This window comes from Myotis brandtii, unplaced genomic scaffold (assembly GCF_000412655.1).
Source record: "Myotis brandtii unplaced genomic scaffold, ASM41265v1 scaffold165, whole genome shotgun sequence".
In the NCBI taxonomy this organism is placed as follows: Eukaryota; Metazoa; Chordata; class Mammalia; order Chiroptera; family Vespertilionidae; genus Myotis; species Myotis brandtii.
The window spans coordinates 10,132,732-10,153,166 of NW_005356042.1; the positions used below are offsets into that span (position 1 = coordinate 10,132,732).

The following is a 20,435-nucleotide window of genomic DNA, read 5'->3' on the forward strand; positions in this document are numbered from 1 at the left end:
GTGAGTGTGTGTGTGTGTGTGTGTGTGTGTGTGTGGTGTTTTCAGGGCACAAAACTGGAGCCCAGCAAACGTACATTGAATGAACGATGCACAGAGGACAAGGACTGGCTGGCTGGAGGGGTGGATGGAGGTAACCACCTCCCAGGTGGCCCCCAGTGACCCTCATCTCTAGGTATTAATGCCCTTGTGTTGCCTCCTCCAACACCAAACGGGGGCTGACTCTGTGACAGAATCCTGGAGAAGGGCCAGTGTGTGCTGTGTAAGGCAGGTTATAAAAGGCATTGCAGCTTCTGCTCTGGTTCCGTGGGCGGCTCTGGAGGGGAGTCAGCCACCATGTGTGAGGGCCGAGCGGCCCTTGAAGAGGCTCGTGTGGAGAGGGCTGAGGCTGCTCCTGAGTTCCTGACCCTCAGGAAGCATGAGATGATGAATTGTTGTTCAAACCACTAAGTCTGGGGGTCAGGAAGCAACAGATCCCTAATAGAGATTTCTAAAGGGAGGGATGGAGGGAGGGATGGAGGGATGGAGGATAGGTGGGTAGGTGGATGGGTGAATGAAAGGAAGAATGGAAGGGAGGGAGAGAGGGGAAAATGGATGGATAATAGAATTTTTCAATTCGGGTCCCTCTTAGAACTTTCTTCTTTCACTCACCCAAATAAAGGAGATGCAACTACACCAACCTGACTCTCTCTTTTCCGAACTCTCCGTTTGAGCTTGGTTCAGACTCGGCAACCGCCATGCACAAAAGATGCGAGGTCACTGCGCTTCCTACCACACTTCCTCTCTCGCGCCCAAAGTAGCAGCAAGTGGGAACGACTGGGATCTCCCACATGATTTCAGAAAACATGTGTAGAGGCCTGTGTGTCGGTTCCAGGGCCCAGGGCTCCCGAGACGGATCAGACTTGGAACGAACCGCCAAGGAAGCAGGACAAGGTGCAGCTGCTGAGAGAACGACACTGCGGCAGCCGCATCTGGTCCAACGCGCAGCTCCCTCGCCTGTAACTCCCTTCATCTCTGCTCCCGGGTCCTCATCTATAAAAAGGGCCAGTGGCACCCTCCTCATGAAGTCCGACTCTTCGACACCAGCATTAATGCAAGTTTCAGGGAACCTGGGACTGGGCTCACTTTCCCCTTCCTGGCTCTGTCCTCCCCTGGCTCGTGCAGGATATGATGTGGCCTCCAGCACAGGCTCTGGCTTCAGCATGGCTCCTTCCCTGGGTGACCTTGGGCAAAATACTTAACCTCTCTGTGCCTCAGTGTCCTCATCTGTGAAATGGGAATGCTAACAATAGTAGCTGCCTCACAAGTGTGTTGTGAGGATTAAAGGAGATAACTTTACAAGTCACTTTAGGCGAGTGACTGGCGCATCCTCAGCTCTCCCCAAATGCTGGCAATGACAACAGCAAGCAGCACACATCCCTGCGGTCCCAGCAGGCTCCGTCCACAAGGCTGAGGGGCGGTGGCAAGTTGTCCAGTTGGCTCAGCCTGGCCACACATTTTATCTTGTCTGACCCCCTCACCCAACTTGAAGGGGGAGGGGGATTTCTAGCCTCACTTTACAGATCAGGGAACAGGGGCTCAGAGAGGCCAGGCAATTTTCCCAAGGACACACAGCTGATTCTTCTTCCTCCTGCATTTCCCTCACTTCGCGCTGTCGCCGGGTGGTGACCTTTGTGAGGGTCGCCCCTGCTGATGGGGCTGAGGAAGTCGGCACTCCCACTGCAGTGCCTGGGACGCAGCAGGGGTCCAGTGAGTGCTTTTTACGTGGTGCCCTCCCTTTTTCCATAATAATTATTTTTAAAATAAAAAATAACAATGGGAAGGATATTTTTCACAAGTACCAGGGGCCAGGCATTTTTGCCCTGTGATTCTACTTGACCTGCAGGACATACCCCAGGCCACACCCAGAGCAGGTGTTGGTGCTCCCGGGCATCTCTGCAAATAGGTCCGGCAGGCGGGCGGGGCCTGCAGGGTGCTGGGGAGGAGGGTCCCCGTCAGTGAGCTCCGAGGGCCATGCTAAGTCCTTCACCACAGCAGGGCCCGCGTGCCGACCCTCACCAGGTCCTCAGCGATGAACTGTGAAGGGATGTGCACTACTTCGTGAATTTCCATTCGCCTACCACCTGGTCTGAGGTGAAAGGAACAGAGAAAACACTAATGGGGAAGGAATAGAAAAGGAAGGAAAGGGGGGGGGGGTCCGGAGGCTTCCCTGTCCCCTCCTGTCACAGGTGGAGATGGCAACCGTAGAAGTGGGTCCCAAGGACCGGGGTCCCCGGGTCCGCCCCCAGGCATGGTCCCCAAGGACCGGCGTCCTCACCTGCCAGCTCAGCCTCCACGTCCTCTGGGATCGCAGCGGGCCAGCAGAAGCGGGTCTGGGATGGGGACCCAGGCCAGGCAAGCGGGCGGGCAGCACCCTCACACCTGCCCAGCCAACTCCAGAGGTGGCCCAGCCTGGAGCGCTGGCTGCTGCTCCAGGGACCAGGGTCATCTCATCTTGGCAGCCACCCCTCCTACCTGAGCCCCCAGCTAACTCTCCTCAAGGTGAGCACCAGCGCCCGCCCCTTTCATCCTGGCTCAGGGCGCCTCTTCCCTCCCTGCCATCGAGACTGTGGCCTGTCCTCAGTCACCCACCCCGCTCATCCCTCCGTCACTCGGCCCGGACTGGCCCAGTCATCAAGGACAGTGTGATCAAGGTCGAAGGAAAGAAGGCTCCTCCTGCCCGTGCCCCTTTCCCCTCTGGCCCTGGCCACAGCCCTCCTAGAGCTGGTATAAGGCATCACTTCCTGGATTTTGTGGTGAAAAGCTTAAGCCGTGGACAGGGCGAGAGCAACTCCCTCCAGATGGAGAGAGATTCCCAGAGAACCAGAAAAGGGGGAAAGAGACCCGAGTCCTGGGGAAGGGCTGGGGCGGCTCCAAAGGGGCGCTCCATGGAGGGGCCGGGCGGTGATTTGGGGATCAGAGCTCAGCGAGAACACAGGTGCCACCAGTTCCCAGCGCTTCCTGAGTGCCAGGCGCCGGCTAAGAAAATACTCTGCCAGGTACTTACTGCCACAGCCCCCAGGCGGGCGCTGCTCTCATCCTGCCCGCCCCCCCCCCACTAAGGAAACTGCAGCACAGAGAAGGTAAGCGACTTGCCCACGGTCACCCCACTGGGCTCTGCCGGGATCGGAACCCACAGTGCCTAGTCCTGATCCATACCTCCCTGTCTGTGGCCAGAGGGCTTCCCCCATGCTTGGGTCTCCCTTCAAACCTCAGGACTTGGGGCAATTCCTCAAAACCAAACAAGTGACCAGCAGTCCCACTTCTGGGTACACACCCACGACACCGAGAGCAGGGACGCGAACAGGTCTCCGCACACCCGCGCACACAGCAGCATTATTCACAAAGCTAAGAGATGGAAGTACCCGCATGTCCCCTGACGGATGGATGGATAAGCAAAATGTGGTCCATACACACAACGGACTGTTACCCAACCAGAAAAAGGAGGGAAACCCGGACACCTGCTGCGGCTGGATAAACCTTGAGGACATTGTGCTAAATGAGCCCATCCTATAAAGACCAATCCTGTATGAGTCCGCTCATACAAGGCAGGTACAGTGGCCAGATTCACAGAGACAGACAGGGTGGTTGGTGGCCGGAGCTGGGGGTTCGGGGACGGGGGAGTTAGTGTTTAATGGGGCCAAAGTTTCAGTTTGGGAAGATGAGAAAATTCTGGAGATGGTGTGGTGGTTGCACAACAATGTGAATGTACACTTAAATGTGCACGTAGACACGGTCGAGATGGTTCCTTTTATGTTATGTGTATCTCACAACAAAAGCCAAGCCCAGGGCTTCGGCATGGCGCTGGGCTGGGCACTCCCCAACGCTGACTGACACTGATATTTTACCAAACGGGCCAGCCAGGGCTGAGAGGCTAAAACGAAAGAAAGGGGTGTTGTCACCATGAGCTTGAGGGCCATGCCTGTGGCAGGCAGGAAGCCGGGGCTGCTGGGACAGGTGCAGGCGGAGACAGGACAGTCGCTGGGAGCAGACCTGGTGACTGTGACTGGCTCAGGTCACTGCAGGCTCTGCCTGTTAATAGCTAAGGCCATTATTAAGCACGTGCTGTGTACCAGGCTCTGTGCTTAGGACAGTACATGTAGCAGCTCATTTATTTTTTACCATAACTCTCGGAGACGTTATTACTTATGTCCATTGCACAGATGAGAAAACTGAGGCCCTGGGAAGAAAGGCAACCTGCCAAAGGTCCCCAGCTAACAAGTGGCAGAGCCAGGCCTGGAACCTGCATCTTTCAACATGCATCCTCTTCCCAGGTGGCACAGGCATTCATTGTTGAGGTGCCCAGTGCCGGGCTGGGGCTGGGGTCCGGCTGTCTGGGCAGAGGTCCTGGACTTGGGCCACATCCTCCGTGGAAGTTGCTGGAAGCAGATTCAGCCCATGTGGAGCCCCAGGTCAGCGTTTGCTGTTTGGCTGAGAGAGAGTTCCAGGAGCCTGCTGGCTCCCCCCCTCCCCCTCCCCCACTCTGGCTCTGGGGAGGCCCTTGGGGAGGCGGGGATGGAAGCTGAGGTGGAGAACTGCCTTGGGCCCAGCTGGTGAGCCCTCTCAGGAGAGTCTCCAGGCCTCCTCGGCCTCGGCCTGGACGGCTGCCATGAGTGCGGCCACAGCTGCCTCCGCCCCGGGGAAAGGAGGAAGTGGTCAGAAGCAGCGAGAGAGAACCTTAAAAGAGGACGTGTCCCAACCCACACTGCCCCCCCGTTGGGGGAAAGGGGGCCGACTGGCCTGTGCTTCTTGGAACCTCCCACCGGGGAAGACGGAACCTACTTGAACCTCACAGGGACGCCCTGAAAGCACTCTAGAATTCTGAGGCCTCCGCCCTGGGGAACCCCAAGGCCCAGAGGCCGGCACTCAGCAGGCCCAGAGGCCCTGAGGTACCGGGAGGGGGGCCTCATGGTAAGAAGGCCCTCTGGAGCCTTGGGTTCAAATCCTGGCCCTGCTGCGTGCTAGCTCGGTGGTCAGGGACAGGCTGCTTTCCTCCTCTGGGCCCGTTTCCTCGTCTGCAACATGGAGATAACAAGAGTCCCTACCTGTAAAGGTTGCGCGAGAACTCAGTGAGGTGCTGGATGCACAGTGCTAAGTGCAATGCCTGGTGTGCAACAGGAGTTTAGAAAATAGCAGCTGCCCGGCCGGTGTGGCTCAGTGGTTGAGCATCGACCTATGAACCAGGAGGTCACGGTTCGATTCCCGGTCAGGGCACATGGCCGGGTCGCAGGCTCGATCCCCAGTGCGGGGTGAGCAGAAGGCAGCCGATCCATGATCCTCTCACTCATCATTGATGTTTCTATCTGTCTCCACCTCTCCCTTCCTCTCTGAAATCAATGAAAATATATATTTTTAAAAAATAACAGCTATTGTTATTTTAGGGGCATCTCTGAGGACCCGGGCCCACTGGCTGCCTCCCTTCTCTGGGAGGCTCCACTAGGAAGGGCTTGGCAGCAGGAGGGAGCCGGGCACAGGCTATGTCCAGAGATAACCGGCCATGCTGCTGCCACAAATGAAGGGAGAATCAGAAAAATCTTCCAGACAAACATGGAGGATCCCCATCTCTCCAGGGGTCCGCTCTGAGCCCTCTCCGCTAGCACAGCCCAGTCCCCAAACACGTCCAGAAGAGGCACCGCCAACACGCCGCACAGCACAGGAGCCCGGGACACTGGCTCAGGGGCTGAGCCCAAACTCCGCTGCCTTGCCCTGGATGCAGAATTGCTGTGTCTGCTGCCGCCACCGTCTTGAGTCTAGTTCACCGCACTCCGGCTCACGGTGCAGGAGCTGTTTACAGATCTTCTGTTCTGTCAGTAAGAAGCAGGCAACCAGGCTGGACCCCCAGGGCAGTGAGGTAAGTGCCTGGGGTGGGGCCCTGTGAGGGAGTGCCCCCTGGAATCCTGTGTCCTTGAATTGGCAGTCAATCTCCAGTTCCCATCACTCCCCCCTTTCACACATGCATCTCCACTTTCAAACTGTTCACCGAGAACTAAACAATATACTTTACTAGAGGCGTGGTGCACGACATTTGTGCACTATGGGGGGGGGTGTCCCTCAGCCCGGCCTGCGCCCTCTTGCAGTCTGGGACCCCTCAGGGATGTCCGTGAGCCTGGCTTCTGGCTGAGCAGTGCTCCCGCTGTGGAGTGCACCGACCACCAGGGGGCAGCTCCTGTGTTGTCCGTCTGCCCCCTGGTGGTCAGTGTGCATCATAGCGACCGGTCGTTCTGCCATTTGGTCGATTTGCATATTAGGGTTTTATTATATAGGATAAGAACATCCTAGATTTAAAAGAAGGGAAAGAATGGGAGTGTTGCTTTTAGCAGGAAACTTCCTTACTTTTCAGAGCCATTCATCTCACAGGATAATTCATTACATTAAGTCTGAGGTGTTCTCTGCTTTACGTTCAGAAACTTCTTTTCCTTAATACCCTCATAAAGGAAGCATCGGAAATCTAAATAGAAACTCTTATTGTGAGACACGGTGCCAGGATTTTACAACACTTCTTTGTGACAAAAGACCAAGGAACAGCAGATATTTCAGCAATTCACACATTGGCCAACTTAAAAGAAAAATGGTCAGCCGCAGTAATCTTCAGAGAAATGAAAATAAAATACTAAGTTGACATTCTAGTCAAATAATTCGCTAACTTCAGAAATTGTTTTCTAAGTTTGCTCAAACATATATCTCTATGTGGATATATGCTTGTAGCTAATTTTTAGTGGGATCTTTTTTCTTAATTGGTGCATTTATTAAAAATATAGACTAAAGGCCCTGTGGTTGTGGTTGTGTGCTGGCTTCCAAAAAACATAGCTAATCACAGGAGCGCTTCAACGAATGTACTCCACACAGAAGTACAAAGGTCAACAGGAATGACCGGCAAGACAGGGCCACTGCAGACTCCCTTCTGTAACTCACATTTGCCAGAAAATGGAGTTTGAGATCATTTACACCAACATTCATGGGGGCTGAAGATCACAGGCATAAGAAACGTCTTTCATATTTCCCAAGTCGTTAATCACAGGAGCGCTTCAACGAATGTACTCCACACAGAAGTAAAAAGGTCAACAGGAATGACTGGCAAGACAGGGCCACTGCACATATGACTCCCTTCTGTAACTCACACTTGCCTGAAAATGGAGTTTGAGATCATTTACACCAATGTTCATGGGGGCTGAATATCTCAGGCATAAGAAACGTCTTTCATATTTCCCAAGTCGTTTTCTGTTTCAGCTACGAAGGTCAGTTACCGCGACCAAACTTGTTCTCAACAAGTAGAGGTTTTATGTGCATTCAATCGAAGGGTCTCTCCCATCTTCCTGGGCCCATTCCTTGGCTGAGTAGAAACTGTAACCGGGCTCTTCATGTCCTGCATTCACATGTGAGGTCCAATCTTCCTGTGCTGCCCAGTGTCTTTAGGATGAAAGGAGCGACTTGCAGCAGGTCACGTAGATGAGGAAGTTCTGTACGGAGAAGAGCACGTCCTCGCGCATCTTCCGGGTCATCTCCTCGGGGCCCATCTTTGGCACTCGGCCCTCGATACCGAACATCGTGGCTCTGCCCCACCAGCTTCCAACTGCTGTGCTCTGGTCTTCTGGTTTGTTTGTGGGTGGTTTGTTTTTTGTTTTTGTTTTTTTATTTAACATACTGTGGACATCCTTCTAGGTCAGCAAATCCAACAAACACATATACACTGAGTGGCCAGATTGTTATGACCACCCCATCAGTACTTTGTTGGGCTACCTTTTGCCTTCAATATGGCGGCGATTCTTCTTGGCATTGACTCCACGAGATGTTGAAAGGTGATGCGAGGAATCTGACCCCGTGCCTGATGAATAGCACTGTCCAGTTCTGTAAGACTTGATGGTTGTGGAACCAGCTGCCTGATGGCTCTTGTAACTTCGTCCCACAAATGCTCAATTGGATTGAGATCTGGTGATTGTGGGGGCCACCTAAGCAAGGTAAAGTCTCCCTCGTGTTCTTGAAACCACTCCTGCACAATACGAGCACCATGGCATGGCGCATTGTCTTGTTGGAAGAAGCCATCTCCATTGGGATACGCCATCAACATGATAGGATGAACTTGATCAGCAATGATACTTAGGAATGTTGTGCTATTCAGACGTTTATAATGATCTGGCCCTCTAGCAACTTCAGCGTGAAATTATAGCTAATTTTCCTACAAACGTCAGGTGGTCATAATAATCTGGCCACCCAGTGTATATCAGCCACAGCACTTTGCATTACCTTGTGTGGATAGAGCCCAGAGCATTAACCATTCCATTGCTCTACTGGTCTGGGTCTTTCTCTTATAAGCAACGCGTCTTTGTGCATGCATCTTTGAAAACTTGGGTGAGTGTATTCACAGAAAAAAAATGTATTTGCCATTGTAAATGCTGAAGCACATACTGAAACATATATGTGTAATTTAAATTTTGACAGAAATATCAAACTGCCCTCTAAATACTTTACTGTTTGAATTGGAAACAACATCCATCTAAGAGTTTAATATTTTTTTAATTAAAAAGAGCACTTTAAGCCGAAACTGGTTTGGCTCAGTGGATAGAGCGTCGGCCTGCGGACTCAAGGGTCCCAGGTTCAATTCCGGTCAAGGGCATGTACCTGGGTTGCGGGCACATCCCCAGTGGGAGATGTGCAGGAGGCAGCTGATCGATGTTTCTCTCTCATCGATGTTTCTAACTCTCTATCTCTCTCCCTTCCCCTCTGTAAAAAATCAATAAAATATATTTTTAAAAAAATAAAAATAAAAAGAGCACTTTAAGATTTAAGATTAGAGAGAAGCTAAAAAGCAGCCCAGATGAGCCGAGGGAAGAGGTTCTTTGGCTGTGTTAGCTCCTGGCCCCCCAAGTAAACCCCAAACCAGTTAAGCATGAACATGTAAATCAAACCCGTGCTCTGGGCGCCCAGCACCGACTTCTGTTTCCTGCCTGGAGAGCCCCGTGTAAAAGCAGCAGCAGGAAGACAGCTGGGCTGACAGTCCGTGAGCACCAGAACCTGGAGGTCAGCCCCACCCTGGCCCTCCACCCTGGGCCCTCTCCTGCCACCTCCAGCCGTCGGCACTAGGAGAAGTCACTGCAGGATGGAAGGGGCCAGGCTGGATCACCAGGAAGGACTCAGCTTTAATCCCAGCTCGGACAGTGTCTCACTGTGACTCTAGACAAGCTACCACGACTCCCTGAGCCTGTTCTCCTGATCTGTGAAATGGGCCCATCAAACCTGCCCGGCTCGCTGGGTTGTGATGAGGATCAGATGTGGGAAAGGATGTGAAAGTAACTGGTTTTCCTTCCTTCTGTTTTGGGTTTGCTGTCCGGCCTACAGCTGGGGAATCGGGGAGCCCAGTCTGGGGTTTTCTGACCACAAGTGCTTTCCCCAAAATAGTCTTCTTTAAAGTTATTATTTTCTTATCTGAGTAGATTATACATGCCATGATACAAAATTCAAAAGGTCTAAAAGAGTGTGAGAAGTGAGCCTCCTTCCCAACACACACACACGGCCACCCAGTTCCCCTCCCCACAGGCAGCCTTAGTCACCTATTTCTTGTGTTTTCATCCTGGGTCAGTCTTTTGTGCATTTCCATAAAAATGCAGCATTCTATACATTCAGCCCTGCACTGTGTGTGTGTGTTTTTTAAATTTACCACTGTTTTTGAAGCTTTTCCCTTATAGGTACACTAAAGGCCCAGTGCACAGATTCATGCATCGGTGGGGTCCCTCGGCCTGGCCTGTGGGGATCGGGCCGAAACTGGCTCTCCGACATTCCCCCAAGGGGTCCCGGATTGCAAGAGAGCGGTTCTCGGGCGACTTACCCCAGAATCGGGCTCCCTCCTCTCTGGTCCCAGGTGCATTACCGAAGCTCAGCAGCTCCTGCATTGAGCATCTGCCCCCTGGTGGCCACTGAGCATCATAGCTACCAGTTGGACAGTCGGTCGCTTAGGCTTTTATATATATAGATATGGAGCCCGTTCTTTTTACTTTGAACATTTTCAGTATTAGTAAAGAGTTGCAAGAATAGGAAAATGAACAACCATATTTTAAAACTTATTACTCTATGCCACATTTGCTTTATCTGCTTCTCTCTCTTTTTTTCTAAACAATCTAATAAGAGTTAATATTTCAATCCTAAATACTTCAGCAGGTAAGTCCTAGGAAGAAGGATATTCTCCTGCATGGCCACAATACAGTGATCCCATTCAGGAAACTCAATAGTGCTACAATACTATTATCTAACATATATAGCCCACAGTCAGATTTCCCCTACTATCTACTTAAAAAGTCCTTTATAAAAACCCAGGCTCCAATTAAAGATCACCCCTTGCATTTACTGATCATGTCTCTTTAATCTCCTTTAATTAAAAACAGTTCCAAGCCTATGTTCTCTTTTATGACCTTGACATTTTTTGAGTGTCTACACCAGTTTTGCAAAATAACCTTCAATTTGGATGTCTCTGAAATGTTCCTCACAGTAGATTTAGGTTAAACATGTTTTACAGGATTGTTACATAGGTAATATTACACCTCATTATTCAGGTAATGTTATATAGGTAATGTTACACCTCATTATTTTTCATGGCAACACAGTATCCCAGTGTATGGATATACCACAAGTTATGTTACTTGTCCTCTATTCATAGATGTCTAGATGATTTCCAATCATTTATCTTACAAACAGTGCTACCATAAATATTCATCTGTCATCTTGAAGATTCTAGTGTGTCTGAAGGATAAATGCCGATAAGTGGAGGCACTGCACCTCCAAAAATTGCCCTTTCTACAGGATATCCATTCTTACTAATACTGTATGAGGACCTGGGCCCCAAAAGCTTGTCTTACTTTAACTTCCATTCGCTGTGTCCCAGTCAGCAAGGTCGTACATTTTTGCTGCGCCTGTATGATAAGACCTCCTTACATTTTCCCCTGTGAGTTTTGGCGGGAATTGGAGTGAAATCCTATCTTCCAAAGACAACCTGCTCTCCTGGAGCAGAATGCTTGTTCTTTGTCACAAAACACATCTGTTTGCTCTGTAAGGTGCCATGATTCAAAAAGAGATTGGTTACGCAGTTAGGTGCGTTAAGCACTTGCTAGTTGCTTGATAGACGTTATCAAGACTGTGAAGTGTGAATTACTAATATGCCCATTTTACAGATAAGGAAACTGAGGCTCTGGGAGATAAAGTGGCCAGTTTCAGTCGACTTTGAGTGAGGGATACTAATTCAGGTCTTCTTGCCGCCACAGAATGTGTATAGCTTTTATTTCCCTCTCTTTGGGTGCTGGGGGTCCAGAGAGACAAAAGCAAACCCTACGCATTAACTATGGCTTTAGGCACCCGGCTCACCATTGCCTGGGTCTCAGACTACTTGAAAAGTACCTTCCTCAGAACGCACCACGCACATGCTCTCCGGCTTCTGTGGACTACACCTCCCAGAATGCAGCATGTCCACATCCGCCAGCTAGCTTCTGCTTCCGGCCTCGGTGTCTTCTGGGAGTTGTGGTTTGGGTGCTGGGGAGGAGGAGGCAAGCCCAGAGAGGCCTGGGGCTTTCCAGGCCACAGCCCTCACGTGGTACAAGGGCGTCTGGTAGGAGCAGGTGCCGCATTTCTAAGGGGCCGGAAAGCACCTTCTCCCTCCCTTTGGCCAGAAGGCTGGCTGTGTCGTGACCACACTTCCCCGAGGAGCCGTTAATTGAGACTTTCTCTGACCGCTGTTAGCAGAAGTTCCTGTCGGATCCTGTCGTTCACTTACTGTTATGGTTCCGAGGGGTCATGAGGGCCTTTATTCTGGGGCACACTCATTCCTCCGAGACACCTGCTCCCTTCTAAGCAGAGAAGAGGAAAAGGGAAGGAAGCACCTTGTAACGGGCCGTCTTATTCCGGGGACGGTCGAGTCTATTCCACGCAGGAAGCTCAAGAGCGAGGCCTGGCGGCTGAATCAGCATCCAGATCAGTGGCTGGAAGCAGAGCTGCTCACCCTGCGGCTCCTGGTTCAGACCCTCGCCCCAGGCGAACGGGATTCCCCAACCGGAGTCCACACAAAGCCCCACCTGGCTCTCACCTGAAGCCATGGCCAGAGCCGCAGGGGAATGTGACGCCCTGGTGCCTACTTTTCCTGGAGGACCTACCAGACTGCCTACCTGGCCAGCAACGTGGGCATCCTTTTCCCTGAATCCCAGGAAGCATCCACACCGCCCACAACAGGGCGTGTGCATGGGTCCATATCCATCTGGTATTTGCCAGATGGCCAGTTGTCTGTGGCCAGGAGCCATTCGTTGGTCCGTGCCCATGTCGTCCTGGTTGTTAAATATTTTGAATGCATTATTGGCTTTTTGTGTTTTGTTTTTGGGTGGAATTCAGCAAAATTTAAGCTGGGAGAGACAGAAGGTCAAAGGCAAAGATATTTGGTGGCAACACTGAGGGTCACTGGAACTTAGAGAAGAAAAGATTTGTGTGGGTACAGGCCATCCTGGGAGGTTTCTGGCAACCCCTTTCTCCTAGGTCAGCACCAAGTCCCATGCCCACCCCATCCAATCAGTGGGAAGAGGACTCGGAATGCCGGCACTCAGCTGGGCACCTGGGCGTTGGGTCAGGGAGGACAAAAAGGAACCCACACCTGCAGCTGGACACGCCTCTTCTAGTTCAGGCCTGCAGTGGCCCGGATACAAAACCCAGCCCCGCCGCTGGGGGTCATCTACAGCAAGCATGTCAAACTCGCGGCCCACGGCCGCATGCAGCCCACAACAAATATTTTTGCGGCCCAGCCAATATAATGGTATGTAAGAAATGTTTTAATAAAAATTTTGTGACTTGCCCTGGCCGGTTTTGCTCAGTGGATAGAGCGTCAGCCTGAGGACTGAAGGGTCCCAGGTTTGATTCCGGTCAAGGGCATGTACCTTGGTTGCAGGCACATCCCCAGTGGGGTGTGTGCAGGAGGCAGCTGATCGATGCTTCTCTCCCATCAATGTTTCTAACTCTCTATCCCTTTCCCTTCCTCTCTGTAAAAAATCAATAAAATATATTTTAAAAAATAAAAGACATTTCCTGAAAGACTTAAAAAAAAAAAGGGCACCTCCCCACCCCCAGAGCTTAAGGAACAAGGGAAGCAGGTGGATTGTGACAATTTAGAAGCTCGTGGGCCCCAGGCCTCTGAGGAGGGGCTGACCAGCTTGTGAACATCACTTCCCTGGAAAGGCTGCCCCATCCGGGGAACGCCCCCACCGGGGCACCTGTCCCCTCCCTCAGAACCTTGTCTGCAGCAGCGTTTGTCTGACCTCAGTCTGCCTCCCTGCCCTCTTCCCCCCGCCCCAACCACCAAGAGAAGTAATGATGCCGCGTTGTACGTCACTGTGCTAAGTGCCACTGCTGGCAGAATCATCTCTTCCTGCCCTGGCTGGACGGGGACTCTGCCAAGCTATCTCAGTTCTCCTTGACCTTGAACCTGGGCTGGGGCCAAGGCTCCTGGGGGCAGGACTTAAGGTGGCACTCCCTCTCGGCCATGCAGGTGTGGGGTCAACCTGAGAGTGAGCGCCACCTTAAGCGCTGCACCCTGGGCCCCTCGATGTCCCCCCTTAGCACTAGGCCCTGCCTTGAACACCAGTGACATGTGCTTAGTGAATGAGGGGCCCTCGCTTCTCTGTCTTCCGGTGGCACCAGCCCACCTGGAGTAATGAATTCTCTGTCACCTTTTGTCTGAGAAAGGCTATTCTGCCTTTAAAAATCTAGCCCCACCCCTTAATGGTAAATGTTATGTTTTTTTTTTAACAATTAAAAAAACTTTTTAATTGAAAAAAATAAAAATCCTTTCTGGCAATAAGCCACTTGGCACAGTGAGAAGTGGCCCTGCTTTGGAATTAGATTGCCTGAGTTCAAACGGAAGTGATGCCACTCCTGGCTGTGTGGCCTTGGGCAAGTCACTGTACCTCTCTGAGCTGTAGTTTCCTCACCTATGAATTGCAACTGAAATACCAGCAAAGCCCCAGCACAGTACCTGGCACGTGGTAGGCACTTTATACACGTTTGTTTCCTCTTGTTGTGAGACCTAATCACGGCTGGAACACAGAGGACCTGCCCTGTGAGCGAGGGGGCCGTGGGCCCAGTGTGGGGCTGTGTCAAAACCAAAGCTGAGCCCCCAGTGACTGAGCCGCCGAGGACTCAGCAACCTCTCCCTGAACCCCCCTCACTTCCCGACGCTCCATCCCCCCTGCTGCCTTCTCTCACTGAGGAAAAGGGAGAAAGGGATCCTATGGTATGTCCGCTATCCAGAACCTCCACTCTTTCCACCCTTTTGCTGATGCAAGAAAGGGTGATGACCTGCCTCCCGCTGGCACTGAGATTTGTATCCAATAAGAATTCAACAGAGAAACGGCAGGAAGACCCTTACTACTGTCTAAGGCAGTGGTTCTCACCCTTTCTAATGCTGCAACCCTTTAATACAGGTCCTCATGTTGTGGTGACCCCCAACATAAAATTATTTTCGTTGCTACTTTATAACTGTAATTTTGCTGCTATAAACAGTATGTAATTATATACGTGTTTTCCAATGGTCTTAGGCAACCCCTGTGAAAGGGTCGTTCGATCCCCAAAGGGGTCGCGACCCACAGGTTGAGAACCTCTGCTCTAAGGGATCGTAGGATAAATAGAAACTGTGAAGGCCTTTAAGGAGAAATTTGCCTGCAATGAGATTGTCATAGAGCATCCAAAATATGGAGGAGCAATTCAGCTGCAGGGTGACCAGCACAAGAACATACGCCAGTTCCTCGTCGAGACTGGACGGGCTAAGGACGGCCAGCCGAAGGTTCATGGTTTTACTAGTAAGTGCTTTGGGCTCACGGAAGCTTAAGTGAGGATTTCTTTGCAAAGAGTAGAATTTCCCTTCTGTCCCGTGTCACAAGCCTAAAAACCTCACAGCTTGTATAATGTAACCACTTGGGGTCTGCTTTTTAACTTGGACTCATGTAACTCCTTTATGCCATAAGCTGAAAGGAGCCATGCTTTCTAGTCTTGAAGCCCCTCATTTAAACAGAGCAACAACGTGATGTTTCAGCCAAGCCCATGCCTGGCCAGGAGCGCCTCACAGCGTCCCGGGCCCTCAGGGAATGTCACCGCTGAGCAGCCGCCCTGAAGCTGCGAGGGGTAAGGCGGCAGCGGCATGGGCACCACTAGAGGGAGCCGTCCGTAGTCACAGATCTACTCCTGACCAGGTGGATGGAGCCCAGAGCAGCCTGCCGCGTTCCCTCCAGGGAGGTGTAAGGACTCTGGCTTGCACCACGGTCTTTTTGACCAGACAGACCCTGGCTAGTTGTTGTCCAAACGCCACAATTGGAGGCCAACCTTCTATCAGAGTTAAACCTTTGACAAGGGAACACATTTCAAAGTGATGTGTCAGTCATGTAGTTACTAGCTAGAGAGCTTGCAACTTACTAGCAACCGCTGCCCAATGCCATGTGAAGTAACAAAATGATCTTTGGAGTAGTTCCCTCCCCCTCCCCTTCAATTTTAATGTTATATTATGTATTTAAACCCTTATTTAAATAAAACTTGTTTTCAGGGGGGAAAAACCAAAGCGGAGGGCCATGGGAGAATGGGCCAGCCTTAGGGCATCCCTCGTGCTCTATGGGGCAAAGAGAGTATATGACCAGAGCTCTACTCAAACTTGATTAGGCAAAAACGGCAGATTTATCGTTTCACATACTGAGAATCCCTGGCAGAAAACTGGCTTCGGGCTAGGCTGGGTCCAGGGACTCAACCAGACCTTCACCAGGTGGGTCTCGCCAACCCCGTGCCTGGCCTTGCCTGACACTCATGCCACCCAGGGGAGGGCGGGGTTGGGGGCTGTGACTGACAGCCCCACGGCACCGGCTCCCTGGCTCCCCGAGAGAGAAGGCTTGATGGCACCAGAGAAGAGGAAATAAGACAAATAGTAACCTTACTGCCGGCCACATGCTGTCCTAAGCACTCACGCTTGTTAAATCATTGAATCACTGTAACAACAGGCAGGTACAATTCTCATCACTTCCTTTTCCACATGAAGAAAGGGAGGCACAGGTGCCTCGGGTCAGTGAGTGAGGGCCAGGGCCAGTCTTCAGCCCCAGACAGCCCACCTCCAAGTCTGAGAGCTCCCCACTTCCCCACATTGCCTCCCCTCATCAGAGAAAAACAAGAGCAGGTTGTCACAGGGGCAGCCCCACAAGAAGGGGTCCCCCAGCCTCAGCATGGAGCCTGCCTTGGGTGCCTCTGCCTGGAAAATGCTAGGGTCTCCCAGAGAACTTTCCAGAAATTGAGGACACTCCCAGGCTCTACCTCAGGGGCAAAAGTCCTGGCCTGAAGACTCAGACAAACCAGCTGTGTGACTCAGGGCCCCTCACTACCCCTCTCTGGGCCTGTTTCTTCCTCTTGCAAATGAGCAAGTTGGGCCAAATCCCCGTCACTCAGGGCCTGGGTTCTCTCTGGGGAAGAGCTGGGGGTGAACTGCTCCAGCTTGTGGTCACCCACAAACTGCTCTGTCCCCAACAGCCCAGGTGCTAGGAAAACAAGACGGCCCCCTCCCCCAGCCTGGCCCCGAGCACAGCACTGAGAAGGCCCAACTGTGAACCCTGCTTCCTCCCGACAGCTGCCCCCGTCCAGTGCCCCAGCCAGTATCCCGGGGCGGTGTCCACTCTGCTGCAATGTCCCCATCTGGCATCTTAGCCTCCTCAACGGGCATCAAACGCACCAGCTCTCAGCTGGGGTAATTTTGTCCCCAGGTAGCATTTCCAATTTAGCAAATGAAAACACAGTCTCTGGGACTAATTAACTAAAAAAGTGAAGAGTTGCTAACCTGGAATGCACATTTTAACTGAAATCTGTATTTTATCTGGCAACCTTACACCAGGGAACATCTGTCCATGCCTGGAGACTTTTTTGGGGGGAGACATTTTTGATTGTCACAACGGAGGGGTTCTGTGGGCATCTAGTCGGCCACAGGGACAAACACCCTACAATGCACAGGCCGGCTCTAGCACAAAGAACGACCCAGCCCCAGATGTCAACGGCGCCTGAGAGGGAACAGACCCTGCCTGAGGTCCTCCCCAAGACCGACACACATGCTCATTTGCAGTCCCAGGGACTTGTCGGAGGGAGCAGTGGTCATCCTCATGTGACAGCCTGCGAATCAGGCCTGGGTTAAGTGGCTTGTTCAAGGTCACACAACTGGTACAAAGCAAAGTGGTCTCCCACCTGTCTGTGCCTTCTCCTCACTAGTAAACTCATGTTCTTCTATCTAGACACATAAGCCATACAAGGTCATCCAGGAAGTACAGTGGGGAGGGGAGACAGGTGGAGCATTGCAGGGCCCACAGATCACCAGGAACGACTGTTCTGGGACCCCCGTGGGCAGACAAGCCAATTCTGGAGAGAAGATCCCAGGAGTTGCTAGCTGTGCTGTTGTCAGTTTTGCCACAAGGGGGCAGCAGAGTCTTTGAAATAAGTCAGCACGCCCAGGCCTCCGGGTCTCCCTCCCTCCCCGACACGCCCCCCTCCTCAGGAATTCTAATTCCGTGGGTCTGCAGTAGGCACCAGGCATTGTTTTTGTTTGTTTATATATTTTTATTGATATCAGAGAGGAAGGGAGAGCTAGAAGCATCAATGATGAGAGAGAATCATTAATCGGCTACCTCCTGCCGCCCCCTACTGGGGATCGAGCCCGAAACCCAGGCATGTGTCCTGACTGGGAATCGAACCCTTACCTCCTGGTTCATAGGTCGATGCTCAGCTACAGAGGCCACACCAGCTGGGCTAATTCATAATTGTTGATGCTTGTTGTTCCAAAGTTAGTAAATCTGTATGTTTTATTAATATCAATTATAAAAATTATAACTTACTTGATAAAGATGATGTAGATGGTAATAACTCGATAAGAACATTTTATTTCCTGGATTTTTAGCTTTAATTTTTATTTTGTTAGAGTGAGCTCACACTAGAAAAGGCTACAGATGCTTTCAGTAAATACATAACAAAAATAAAGCCACTTAAAAATCTGCAAATGCTACTGTGTAATATGCTCCGTATTATTTGCGGTGCAGAAATTACTAGGTAGCTTTACATTTTTGACAGTTAGTCAACCTCTTATTCTGACCATACCACCTTTGAGGGATAAGAGACCTCTGCACATTAAGTAGTCCTTGAAATGAATATGCCTGGGATGGTTTCTATGGATACTTAAAAATAGATAATGGCTTATTTATGCCCTTCCCTCCCTACCCATTGTCACTGACTAAGGGATTTGTAATCACTGAGCACAGTGTAAATAGAGCAGATCAGCAATTTGATATCACTCAGGGACGAGGATAAATAGCTATTAATCTAATTACTGACACCTATTACAATACAAAATGTGATAAGACATCTCTGTCTCTTGACAGGATGTACCTTTAAATCATTTTCCCTCCCACCACTCATAGGCAGATTGTGAGCAGTGAAGATATAGGGGCAAAATGATAAAAAACAACTCATATCTCATTCCAATTCCCCTTAACAGTAAAAACATGTGCAAAATTTCACATTCAACAGCATTTCCAATTTGCAGTCCACTCGGTAGCTGTACATTTGGCAGCTGCAAACAAGATGGGAGCTATAAGCTGACACTTTCAGTGAAATTAAAAGAAATACAAGATTTCACACATAAATTCTGTCTATTACTACTTCACAATTATCTGGCTGCTTTCTTTGGTTTCAGCAACAGAATATTCTGCCATTTTCTTTCCATAGGATCCTCACCCTTGAGGTAACAGTAATGTACAGAGAACTATCTTATTTCTAGCAAAATAAATGATGCTATTGAAATACTTTCAGGACATGCAGCTGAAAGTTTCAGAACTCTTGGAAGGTTATATATAAGTGAGCACATTCCTGATATGGCTACATATCTCTAGCTCTGCACAGCAGAAAAGATGAATTTATTACCAGGACCTTAGTAGCTTAAAACAACCAAGTGTATCATCTTGCAATTCTCTATGTTGGAGCCCCACATGAGTCTCACTGGGCAAAAAGCAAGGTGTCAGCAGAGTTTTCTTCTTGTCCAGAGGATGAGAGAATGACCTCTCATGATACCTTGCAATTAAAAAAAATGGCTACTGCAAATTGATTTCCAGCTTCTAGACCAGGGGTGGGCAAACTTTTTGACTCGAGGGCCACAATGGGTTCTTAAACTGGACCAGAGGGCCGGAACAAAAGCATGGATGGAGTGTTTGTGTGAACTAATATAAATTCAAAGTAAACATCATTACATAAAAGGGTACGGGTTTTTTTTTTTTTTAGTTTTATTCACGGCTGGCCTAGAGCCTTCAGAGGGAGCATGGCCCTGCCAGCCATTTGACTTTGGACTTCTGTACAAGGTCAGAAGTACAGTGGGGAGGGGAGACAGGTGGAGCATTGCAGGGCCCACAGATCACCAGGAACGACTGTTCTGGGACCCCCGTGGGCAGACAAGCCAATTCTGGAGAGAAGATCCCAGGAGTTGCTAGCTGTGCTGTTGTCAGTTTTGCCACAAGGGGGCAGCAGAGTCTTTGAAATAAGTCAGCACGCCCAGGCCTCCGGGTCTCCCTCCCTCCCCGACACGCCCCCCTCCTCAGGAATTCTAATTCCGTGGGTCTGCAGTAGGCACCAGGCATTGTTTTTGTTTGTTTATATATTTTTATTGATATCAGAGAGGAAGGGAGAGCTAGAAGCATCAATGATGAGAGAGAATCATTAATCGGCTACCTCCTGCCGCCCCCTACTGGGGATCGAGCCCGAAACCCAGGCATGTGTCCTGACTGGGAATAGAACCCTTACCTCCTGGTTCATAGGTCGACACTCAATCACTGAGCCAGGCCGGCTGAGCGTGTTTTTTATTTTTTGTTTTAAACAGCTCCCACGTGATTCTAAAGTGCAGCCAGGATTGAGAACCACTGGTCTAAGGCTGCTGTTTTCATCCCTGATTGCACATTGGAGCTTTGAAAATATTAATGGGAAACACCCAGATGCCCATCGACGAGCAAGTGGATAAACAAAATGTGGTAAATGCAGGCAGTATTACTAGCCACGGAGGAGTGAGCTTTTGGCACATGCTACAACATGGATGAACCTTATGATCCCACCTCTATGAGGTACCCAGAAAGCTGAATGGAGAATTATCAGGGGCTGGGGGAGAGAGGGATGGGGAGAAGTTAGTATTTCGTGGGTCTCGAGTTTCCGTTTTTAATGATGTCAGAGATTTAGAGGTGAAGGCTGTATCACAGTGTGAATGTACTTAATGCCACTGAATTGTACACTCAAAAATGGTTAATGGTATCATCAACAAATCAACAAATGACAGTGCTGGCGAGGATGGGGAGAGAAAGGAACCCTCATGCACTGCTGGTGGGAATGCAGACTGATGC

The 20,435-nt window shown here is 50.6% G+C and overlaps 1 pseudogene; it reads left to right on the forward strand.

The window, feature by feature from the left end:
- The first annotated feature begins 14,210 nt into the window (after nt 1-14,210).
- Nucleotides 14,211-14,878, forward strand: LOC102250904 (annotated as a pseudogene).
- Nucleotides 14,879-20,435: the final 5,557 nt, after the last annotated feature.